At 38.8% G+C, this 10,082-nt stretch overlaps 2 pseudogenes; both read right to left on the minus strand.

Moving 5' to 3' along the window:
• Nucleotides 1-584: 584 nt before the first annotated feature.
• Nucleotides 585-1,640, minus strand: LOC143655287 (cytochrome b-c1 complex subunit 2, mitochondrial pseudogene; annotated as a pseudogene).
• Nucleotides 1,641-4,820: 3,180 nt separating this feature from the next.
• On the minus strand, nt 4,821-5,749 carry LOC143654884 (olfactory receptor 6E1-like; annotated as a pseudogene).
• Between the last annotated feature and the right edge of the window lie 4,333 nt (nt 5,750-10,082).

The following is a 10,082-nucleotide window of genomic DNA, read 5'->3' on the forward strand; positions in this document are numbered from 1 at the left end:
CATCACAACAATTAGTTGTAGAACAGATTTCAGAGCTTGGTATGGTTTACAATTTCAGAGTGGTTCTTGAGCAATAGAATGTTAAGGATGAATTTCCTGAATTGGTTTTGGGGTTGCTGGTATTGTTCCCTAATCCATTTAGATTTAAGGGCACTAATGACTCTATTTCCTGTGGCGGAGAGGGCACTGATAGCCCATGGCATGATGTGAAAATGTCACCAATGGATACTGCTATTTGTATATTTATAAGATGCAAAGTTCTGGAAGACCATGCATATGATTTCTGAGAACATTTTTGTCAAATTAATGTATAGTGAGACTGATTGGCTGCTTCTTACTGTTTTGGAAGAAGTGGAGAAAGAAGAGGATGAGCTCAGGATTTGAAATTTCCAGCTTAAACCTTTAAACCTAGTTGTTTTTTTTTTACTTTAGGTCAGGTGGGTGTAATTACTTGCATTTGTACAGTAAGATAGTTCACTTTTTGAAAAAAAAGATTGATGTTTTATTAGAAACTTTTGACTTTGAAGTGTCTGCTGCTCTGTATTGAGAAAATATTCAGTTCTTCTGTAATATGTACATCAGTATTACAACTCAACAACAAAAGTTTCATGCCCTAAATTTCCACTTTTTGCCACTGACTTCTCACCAGAAACAAATTTCTTTCCTGCATTTATGACATCAGCGACAGGCACCGAGTCAATGTGCTACAGGACTGCTGACACATACAAACCAACAACTAGAACCTGGGACCCAAATTCATCCAGGAAACCTGCAGAACTCCACCATTAACTATCTGACTTTCAGCTGATCCTTGTCAACTTGGAAATCTATATTGGAAAGTCTCCCCTAAGTATTCGTTTTTACCAGGGTATGGGAAGTCTTGATAACTTCTCCTGCCGCTTCAACCTGTGAAACGATTGGTGAATTCTCTTGGCAAGAGCCTGGCATAGAAAGGTGGTGGAGCTGGTATCTCTCAATGTGTGGTCTGGCCCTGAGGACATGCTGGAGAACACGGAATGCACTGGCTTTTGCATTTCCTGTGGCAGCATTTTGTGCTATAGGAGCAGTGTGGATGAGACTGTGTTCATCCTGTTCTTGAGTTTCATGTCCATGGTACTTGGCCTTTGCACCAGCTAACCGAATCCCATCCATCATGTTGAGAAAATGTTCAGTAACTTGTTCTAGAATAGGATGACTCACAGCAAGTTCAATCAAAGTCATTTTTGCACTTGTAAAATGGTTCTGAACATAATAATGTAACTTCTCTGATGTCATTTTTCTAATCCTATAATCAGGATAATACAAGGAATTAGCCAAGGTGTTCTAATAAACTGCAGCATGTAAATTTCCAAAAACTTGGACCTGTGAATTCTGAAAAGCCACAGCTTTGTTGATCTGTAGCTGATTCTAAAGGACAGATACTTCTCAATGATGAAATTCTGGTGCTGTGGTAACATTGAGCAGGACCCAGTTAGAATATCAATATCATCCCACAGTCATTCCACAATGTAAGCCACATTTTCCCTTGTTTCAATCACATGTAATGTACCACGAAGTGCTTCAATTCCATGGTTATCTTGAAAGATGAAGTTCTTTGTAGTCAAACTGGATGTAAGATGCACCAAATGACAAGTTCCCAATTGTTATTGCTTTATTTGAAGATTAAGTATTGTGTAAGGAGATGTTTATGGCTGTGAAGTTGAGCAGAGGTGGACTGAATGGCAAATTTTTTGTGTTATGTTGTCTAGGCTATCAGTCTAGTTGTTTGGTAAAACATTCATGTAGGTGTTGCTGTGAAGGAATTTTGTACGTGTGATTAACATGTATAATCAGTTCGGCTTTAAGTGAAGGAGATTATACTTGATAATGTGAGCAGAACTTATCCAATGAGTTGAGAATCTTAAGAGCAAAACACTGAGGTTTCCTGCCAGGGATGAGTCTGGCCCTGGCACCATGGGATCAACAATTCCATCCTGACCAGAAGGGGGAAAAGAAGTGTAATTAACAAAGCATAGTGGCAGAGAGAGTTCAGATAGAGTCAAGAGGCTACTCTGGAGGTTGCTCTTACACAAGCTTCAGTGAGACATTGCTACCTATCATAACTTGCCAACCCCCAACCAAGACCATTCCAGCCAATCCTAAAGAACACCTAGGGCAATATATAAGATTCCACAAGGGTTCCAGGCACCAGAGCAACTTTCCAGAAACGTGCAACCTCCAGATGGGTCCCTGGACCAGATAAGTCCTGAAATCTAGAGGGCTTAGCCTCTCCAGGACGTCAGATAGTTCCATCTCCCTACCCCATATTAGTGACACACCTTCCAACATGAAAAAATTTAGAATGGCCATAGCCCAAGCACCCCTAAAGAGAGGGATAGAAAGATCAAAGTTGATGGATTTAACAAATGAATATGATTGCCAATCATTAAATTGATACCTCTTTTAGTCTCCAATATCTTAGAAACAGCTAGAAGTAAAAACCTAAAATTGTGGAATTGTAACCCATGCTAAACTCTGAAATATGTTCTACAACTAATTGTTGTGATGTTTTTAAATTTATTGCTTTTTTGTATATATGTCATTTTTCACACACACACACAAAGTTGATTGTAATGATAAAAAATATTTATTCCTTTTAGCTTCCTATATTCTGGAGCAGCTAGAAGGAAAAATCTGAGAGGATCATACGGTAGCCCATGACAGACTCTGGGATCTGTCTTGTAACTACTTGTTGAAGAGTGCTTTGAAAACTATTGCTTTTTCCTTTCTTTGCTTTGTACCTATGTCATACAATAAAAAAGTTAAAAAAAAAAACCACTGAGATTTCCTGGAGAGATAAGAATTCTGTCTCAAGATTTCAATATCAACTCTTGATATTTTCCAATTTGCTAGTCTGCCCTAAGATTTTAGACTTGCTAGTTCCACAATTGCATGAGGTAATTCCTAAATATATACATCTTTATATATACACACATAAAGTCATACATATATTATTTTGGCTCTGTGTATTTGGAAATCCTGATGGATACACCACTCAATATCTTTGGTGAAGTTATTTTTTCTTTTGCCCTTGGCTAGATTCTCAGACAGGTTCATGACTTTTCTGGTCACTTTTATAGAATTAAAAATGATGTTCCCCATTACTGTCAGCCCGAAATAGGGTTATTTTATTGTCCAAGCTATGTGATTTTAAAAGTTCTGAACATTATTTAAATTTAAAACATACCCTTTATCCACTTCAGGTTTGTTTCAGGTAGAAAATTTTTGGAAAGAAAGAGCATGTGTTCTTAGCTTCAGCTTTCCTAAATTTGCACTGTTCCTCCCCCCCCCCGCTTCTAACTCCTCCTGGGCTGTGGGGGTGATGTAGGTGGCAGGTGGGGAAAGGTTAAGGTCTACATATATTTCAAAGATAGTATCCACAAAATTGGCAGATGTATTTGTTGTAGTGTTTTGAGAAAGAGGGAAATCAAAGATGACAGTTTTTTTGGTTTGTAGTATCTAATCACATTTTAAGATCCTTCTATGATAATTTGTCTAATCAATTTTTGCATTTCTTGTTAGTTAAACTTTTGGAAATCTTTTTCTGAGATATCATCCATTTCCTCCTAGTCTTCAAATTTTGTTCTTGAAAGGTTATATATGATATTTTATTAAAAATATTATTTTCTATCCAGAATTGTAGTTCTTTGTGTATTTTCTATCTTCTTTATTAGATTCCAGTTTCTACTAAGCATGGATAATTATGTATTATTCCACATACCATCTAGTATATTTCCTTAAATATGATGTTTTTACAATAGTGATTTTGAAATGAATTAGTATGTTAGATACTTATTTAAATAAGTAAATTTGTTCATTTATTAACATGCCTTTGTTAACCTTAGTCTTCATCATTAGACACCATCTTTGTAATAAGTTGCAATAGGTTAAATACTGTATTTTACTTGATATAAAATTTATAAAAAGTATTTTGCATATAAACTCTTCAAAATGCTTTTGTTGATACCTGGTGTGAGATCCAGGTAGAAGAGAGGGAAAATAGGAGGACAGTTTGAGCAAAGAACTAACATTTATTGAGACCTATTATGTGTCAGTCTCTTTTAAAGGCAAATGCATAGAATATCTAATTCTACTTTCAGAATGATCCTTTAGGATGGGCATTCTCATTTCCATAATACAGATATGAAATCTGGTGCTGGGAGAGCCTCAGATGCTTATCCAATATAACTAGTGTGTGGAGGAGACTTTGTCAACAAGAATGAGAACTTTCTATGAATTTTAATGCTAAATAATATATGTAACTTATATGAAAACTAAGAAGCAATTGACCTTAGTGGCTTTTGAGTTGTTGCTGATACATTTCTGTGACAGGACCATTAGCATGAAATGAGGATGGGAGATAACAGATGAACGTTCTCTCCTCTTAGAGAACTAGAGAAACAGATGCGAAGTCATCAATCTGCACATTTTATTGAGCAATCCATGTGGTCTATGTTAATGGATTGATGGTTGGGGCTTCCTTCCTGAACTACAACTACAAAGCCATCCCTGTCCTCAGAGAGCTTGAATTCTATTGGGAATCCAGGCGACAGAGATGCAATGATGCAATGTTCAAATATGACAACTGAAAAAAGTTCCTTGAGGTTTCAGAGAGCTTCTGAGGTTATGCTGAGTTTTATAGTAGGTGTCACCTTTTCTGCCACAGCAGAAATATATCATCATAACTTTTTCTGAAAGGGAAAGGCAAAATTCTTCACAGGAGATGGATATTCTCTGAACTTTTCTGGGAATATTAGTTCTAGACTCCTAGTGTCATCCTTTTATGAGATGAGCTTGTTTACCTTCTCCCTAAACACCTGTTTCACTTGCTTGTTCCTCAGGGTGTAGATGAAGGGGTTGAGCATTGGGATCACCACCGTGTTGAGCAGGGCCACCACCTTGTTCCTGTCCTCCCCTTGGCCACCCTTGCCAGACCTGACATACATGAAGATGCAGCTGCCATAGAAGAGAGACACGACAATGATGTGGGAGGAGCAGGTTGAGAAGGCTTTCTGCCTCTCCTTGGCTGAAGGGATGCGCAGGATGGTGTGGAGGATGTGGCCATAGCAGGTGGCTGTCACGGACAGAGTGCCCAATAAACTGAAGTTGGCCACAACAAAACCCAGAAGTTCTATCAGACTGTGTCTGTACATATGAGTTCCAGGAGAGGAAAGTTGTCACAGAAGAAGTGATTAATGATATTGGGGCTACAGAATGGCTGCTGAATGGTGATGATACTTGGAACAACGATGAGAAGGAATCCTGCCAGCCATGAGCAGAGGACTAGTTGGACACAAATCCTTTTGTTCATGATGGTGGCATAGTGCAAGGGATGACAGATGGCTACATACCTGTCAAAGGACATCACTGCCGGGAGGCAAAACTCTGTGGTACCCAGGAAGAAGTAGAAGAAAAACTGGAGAAAACAACCTGCTAGGGAGATTATCTGGTCTCCTGTCAGGATGTTGGTGAGCATCTTGGGGAAGATGACCGAGGTGAACCAGATCTCCAGGACAGCAAAATTGCAGAGGAAGTAGTACATGGGGGTGTGGAGGCACCTGTCCATGAGGGTAATGACCACGATGAGGAGGTTCCCCATGAGAGTGAGGAGGTAGGTCAGGAGGAGCCTGAGGAAGATGAGCATCTGCAGCTCACTGGCATCTGTGAGCCCCAGCAGGACAAACTCAGTGACACTGGTGCCGTTTCCCATGGCTCCTCAGTCCTCTACTGGGGAAAGCCTATTAGACGTGGTCAGCATCAGGATTCATTATATTCTGGTGATCTGAAGATAACCTGGAACTGAAAGGAAAGGGGGATCAGTGTCAGTTTGAGTTGAAGGAGTCCTTAATTTCTGTGAAGGGTTTATCTTCCCACCACTAACTATTCAGATTAGTTTTGCCCCAGGGGGATCCACTTCATGTTTGGTCTTTGTCGTGTCTGTGTGTTGGGGGAAGAAGGGGTAACGTGCAGAGTGTGTGTACTAAGGCTCAAAACCAAAAACTTTCCTTACTAGCTTTCTCAACTTTTATTTCTGATTCTTCAAATAATTTCTTTGCCTTAATTATAATGCCTGCTTTTAATACCTTTACTTTTTATTCCGATTTTAGGTCTTCATTCATGAAAATACACATTCAAGGGGTATTACCCTTTATAACATAGCCAGTCACAGTTTCATATCTTGAAGTAGGCTGACTTAGAATGGATGGACAACATGTAGTTTCAAGGCTACCTGAATCGGATCCTTTAAAACCAGTATTTCAATTAATAAAAAAAAGGAAAGAGCAAATCTATAAGGGTAGAGTACAACTCTCAAAATTATAAATGCAGAGTACAGCTCTCATAAATTAGAAGATAAGAAAAATCTAATAGATGTATAAATCAAAATTCATTTTGGGGAGTCTGTTATTCAAGGATTTAATGATCTCATCCCAAACACTATTTCCAGGTTCTTTTCAGTTTATATGCCCCCACAAACCCAGAGTCTAGCTGAAATAGACTATTTAGAATTCTTTGATTCATGATCTATTTTCATGCAATGTGTGCCCACAATATTCTTTCAGCTTGGAATCACTGGCCTTTCAAGTTCTATTTTCCCTTTAAGTATATCCTTAATAAACGTTGTCTCCTCCTTATAGCTTTTCTTATGAAGGAATGATTCCTTCCTTTGTATCCTCTGTAATTCTATTGCATTTTATTTTGATTGTATTTTTATAGTTGTTTTTCATTGAGCCAATCTTTTCTTTAGTAATCTTTGTATTTTCTACAGCAACTGTGACAAGTTTCTAGATAATAATTAGCTTTAATAAACATTGAATAAATGAATAAACATTCAAATATCTGTGAGATGCACTGGGGTTTTGACATGCAAGGGTGAGTGTTTGACAGGAAGAGCCAGATGACATCTCATTTATATTTTATTTTCTAAATGAGACTTGCAGAATCACTATTCCAAGTAGTCTTAAGCTGGTCCATCTAGAGACAGTTTCCTTTTCCTCATGAGGAAGTGGAGGTTTTCCTTCACCATCATTCCCTGAAGGGAGGCCCTCCATCTTGAGGTGATCTAGAATTTGAGCTACTAAGTAGGCAGAGGTCTGATTAGCTTTGCTGGAGGGCTCCTGGCTGCAAAACAACAATAAACTTAAATAGTTCTCTCTTACAAAATCAGCATCCCTGGAAAAGTCCTTTCTTAAGCATTCTCAACTATTCTTTATTAGGTAGAGCTGAAGAAAGAATTTTTTTGGTCAGTCTCTGGAGAATAAGCTTGGGTCCCAGTTTAGATACTTGGGAGGAAGGAAGTGGGTAGAGGGGATGGGTCATTAGTGTGATGAAATTGGCATTAGTGGGGAGGATGAAATAGTCAATTTTACAATCTTTGTCTTTTCTATATATTTGCCTTCTTTTTAGAGCACAAACTACACTGCTCAATGTCTTCCACAGGCTACCATTACATCTAGCATTTTTTGACAGCTATGACAGAACACAAAACAGTTTTCAGCCTCTGATATAACTAGCACTATTCCTCAGGGGTTATTTTGAGGCCCAATACTGTCTGATTTATCAACAATATGAAAGTGGTATCTATAAGTTGCTTGTTTGTTTCAAGGGAGTATCTAGGTAGCCGAGAAAATTATCCAGCTCTTTCCTGAACAGAAGCACAATCGAACATGAATGTTATACTCAGAAACACCATCAGAGGCTGAAAGGGTGAGGATTATTTAACCCTGGGCGGGACATATTTGGATAAAGATAGGAATTAGAGGCTGAGCTGACAAATAGCTAGGTGTGAGTGGGTGGGGAGGAAAAGGCATAGGGTTCATACCAGATCATGAGCTGTGTACCAGTGAATCATGCAGAGATATTGTGAGCTGCCCATGGATATAGCTCTTAGTGCTGCTGATACACTTCTATTTTTTCCTTCTTCAAATGGGGAGTTACCATTTCAGGACCCCTCCAGGTACAAGAGGTGGTGAGCCACTTCTGAATCCAGACTTTCTCCCTGGTTTCCAGTGTGCTTGATGAGTGAAGGGGAAGACTTGCCTGGAACCTGAGAACCTGAACAGAGTTGCATCCCATCACTTCAGATGACTTGTGGTTTTAATATGCTGCCCAGGGGAAACTCTCTGAGGTTTGTCCTGCCTCTCTTGGAACTGCATGCTCTTCTGTACAGTTCTAGTTCACTTAGAAGAAGGATGATATATCTCTCCTCTAAGGAAAAGCGTTAAGAATTTCACCCACACTCAACGTTGTCCAGATCTTTGCGTTTTCTGAGGGGACAGTTACACAAAGCACAGGGTGGGACATGTAAATCAGACCAGGCAAATTTCTTCAATGCTAACAGTAACTTAAAGGGTCTGATTGAATGAACCTTGATTTAGCCCCTGCTGTGTTCCAGGATAGATATGAATGGTGATACTTAAGTTACAAATGAGACCTGATGCCTGTCCTTGATGTGTCAAATTTTATAAAGAAACATAAAGAGCAAGTGACAGTAAGAGGAGGTGTGGGGGAGTCCCTTGCCAGCCTCTAAGGGTATAAAGTGGAGATGACCCCACAGGTCCTTGGACAGGTATCTAGCAACCCGCTGGGAAAGCCCCAATCAGGCCATTCCAAATATGCTACTCACAGGATTGCAGAAGATTCCTAGTTCTCATAGGTATTTCTTGAGATTGCCAAATTATTGGTGGACCTGAAATGCAGGTCCTATACTGTTGATGTGAGATCTTCAGCTCTCATGAGCATGATGACATTCTCTAAACACTTGTCTTTTTCCAGATGGGCGGGTACTATACGTGGTTCACTCAGAATAGGAGAATGCCTTCCACTTTGTCATCATTCAGCCTAGAGTTTCTGATGAGTCTAGAATGCTTTAACATCTTCCATTTTCAGCAGTCTCATCCTGGTGGTATGCCTTTGAAAAGTACAGTGATCATTTGGAACAATCCCTCTTCATGCTATTCTAAAATAACAGGGTGATTCTGACTTTTAATTTATCCTCACATGGTCAGGCTCAGTGGAGTGATGTTTCTTCTCTGAACATATGGGACTTAGAAGACAGTGAGTGAGTTACCCCTAGAATAAATGTCTCTTGGTGCAGGTGACATCAGCATTGAAAACTTTTTGTTGCAGCTTTTTATCTAAGGGGATCTACTCTTCCTAGTTTGATGGGCCTTGGGATCCCCAGAGAATGGGTATAATGAGCCTCGCTTGGCCTCTTCTCAACCCTCTTAGTTGTTACTATAACTTTGCAAACAAAAATATCTCATTTGTTCAGATCCAGAATAACAGTTCCTTTTTAGTTAAAGTAATGAATCCAATTATGCATCTGAAATTGGAGATCCCTATCTAATATTAGGTAGCTATATTGTTACAGGATGAAGGAACCATGACAAGTATTAAAGAGCCTTGCCCAATCCTATGACCCTTTATCCCTCAAGTGCTGGGAGATGGTACAAGTTGGGTGCTGGTGGAAAGGTCAAATGGAATGTAATGAAAAAGTTGGAATTATTTTTTGTTTGTTTGCTTAAAAATGTAATGGCATAGGGTGCAAGGGTAGATCAGTGGTAGAATTCTTGCCTGCCACGTGGGAGACCCAGCTTCGATTCCTGGTCCATGTACTTCCCAAAAAACAAACAAGCAAACAAACAAACAATTCAACAAATGGTGCTGTAATAATGGGATACTTAGGTGGAAAAATAATGAAATGTGACCTAGCCATACAGCATACACACAAAAATGTAATAGCATAGTACCAATGAGTTATAAATTTATAAAAGTTAAAATGGGAAATTTTAAGTGATATCTATATTAACAAAATTTTTTTTAATGTAGAAACATTTGAGAAGAAAAATCAGAGCCCTGTGCTCAAGACATAGTCAAGAAAAGCAAGCAGAGGGTGAAGAGAAGGCTTGGTTTCCAACAAGGATATGCAATTGGCCTCTTCAAGTATATTCCGGTTATTAAATTTTTAATATTTTTTATAAGAAAATTAAAGCAAATTATTTTAATACCATTTTCTCTCATTACAGATGTTTTTACCCTTATAT

The sequence above is a fragment of the Tamandua tetradactyla genome, chromosome 14, assembly GCF_023851605.1.
Source record: "Tamandua tetradactyla isolate mTamTet1 chromosome 14, mTamTet1.pri, whole genome shotgun sequence".
NCBI classification, from domain to species: domain Eukaryota; kingdom Metazoa; phylum Chordata; class Mammalia; order Pilosa; family Myrmecophagidae; genus Tamandua; species Tamandua tetradactyla.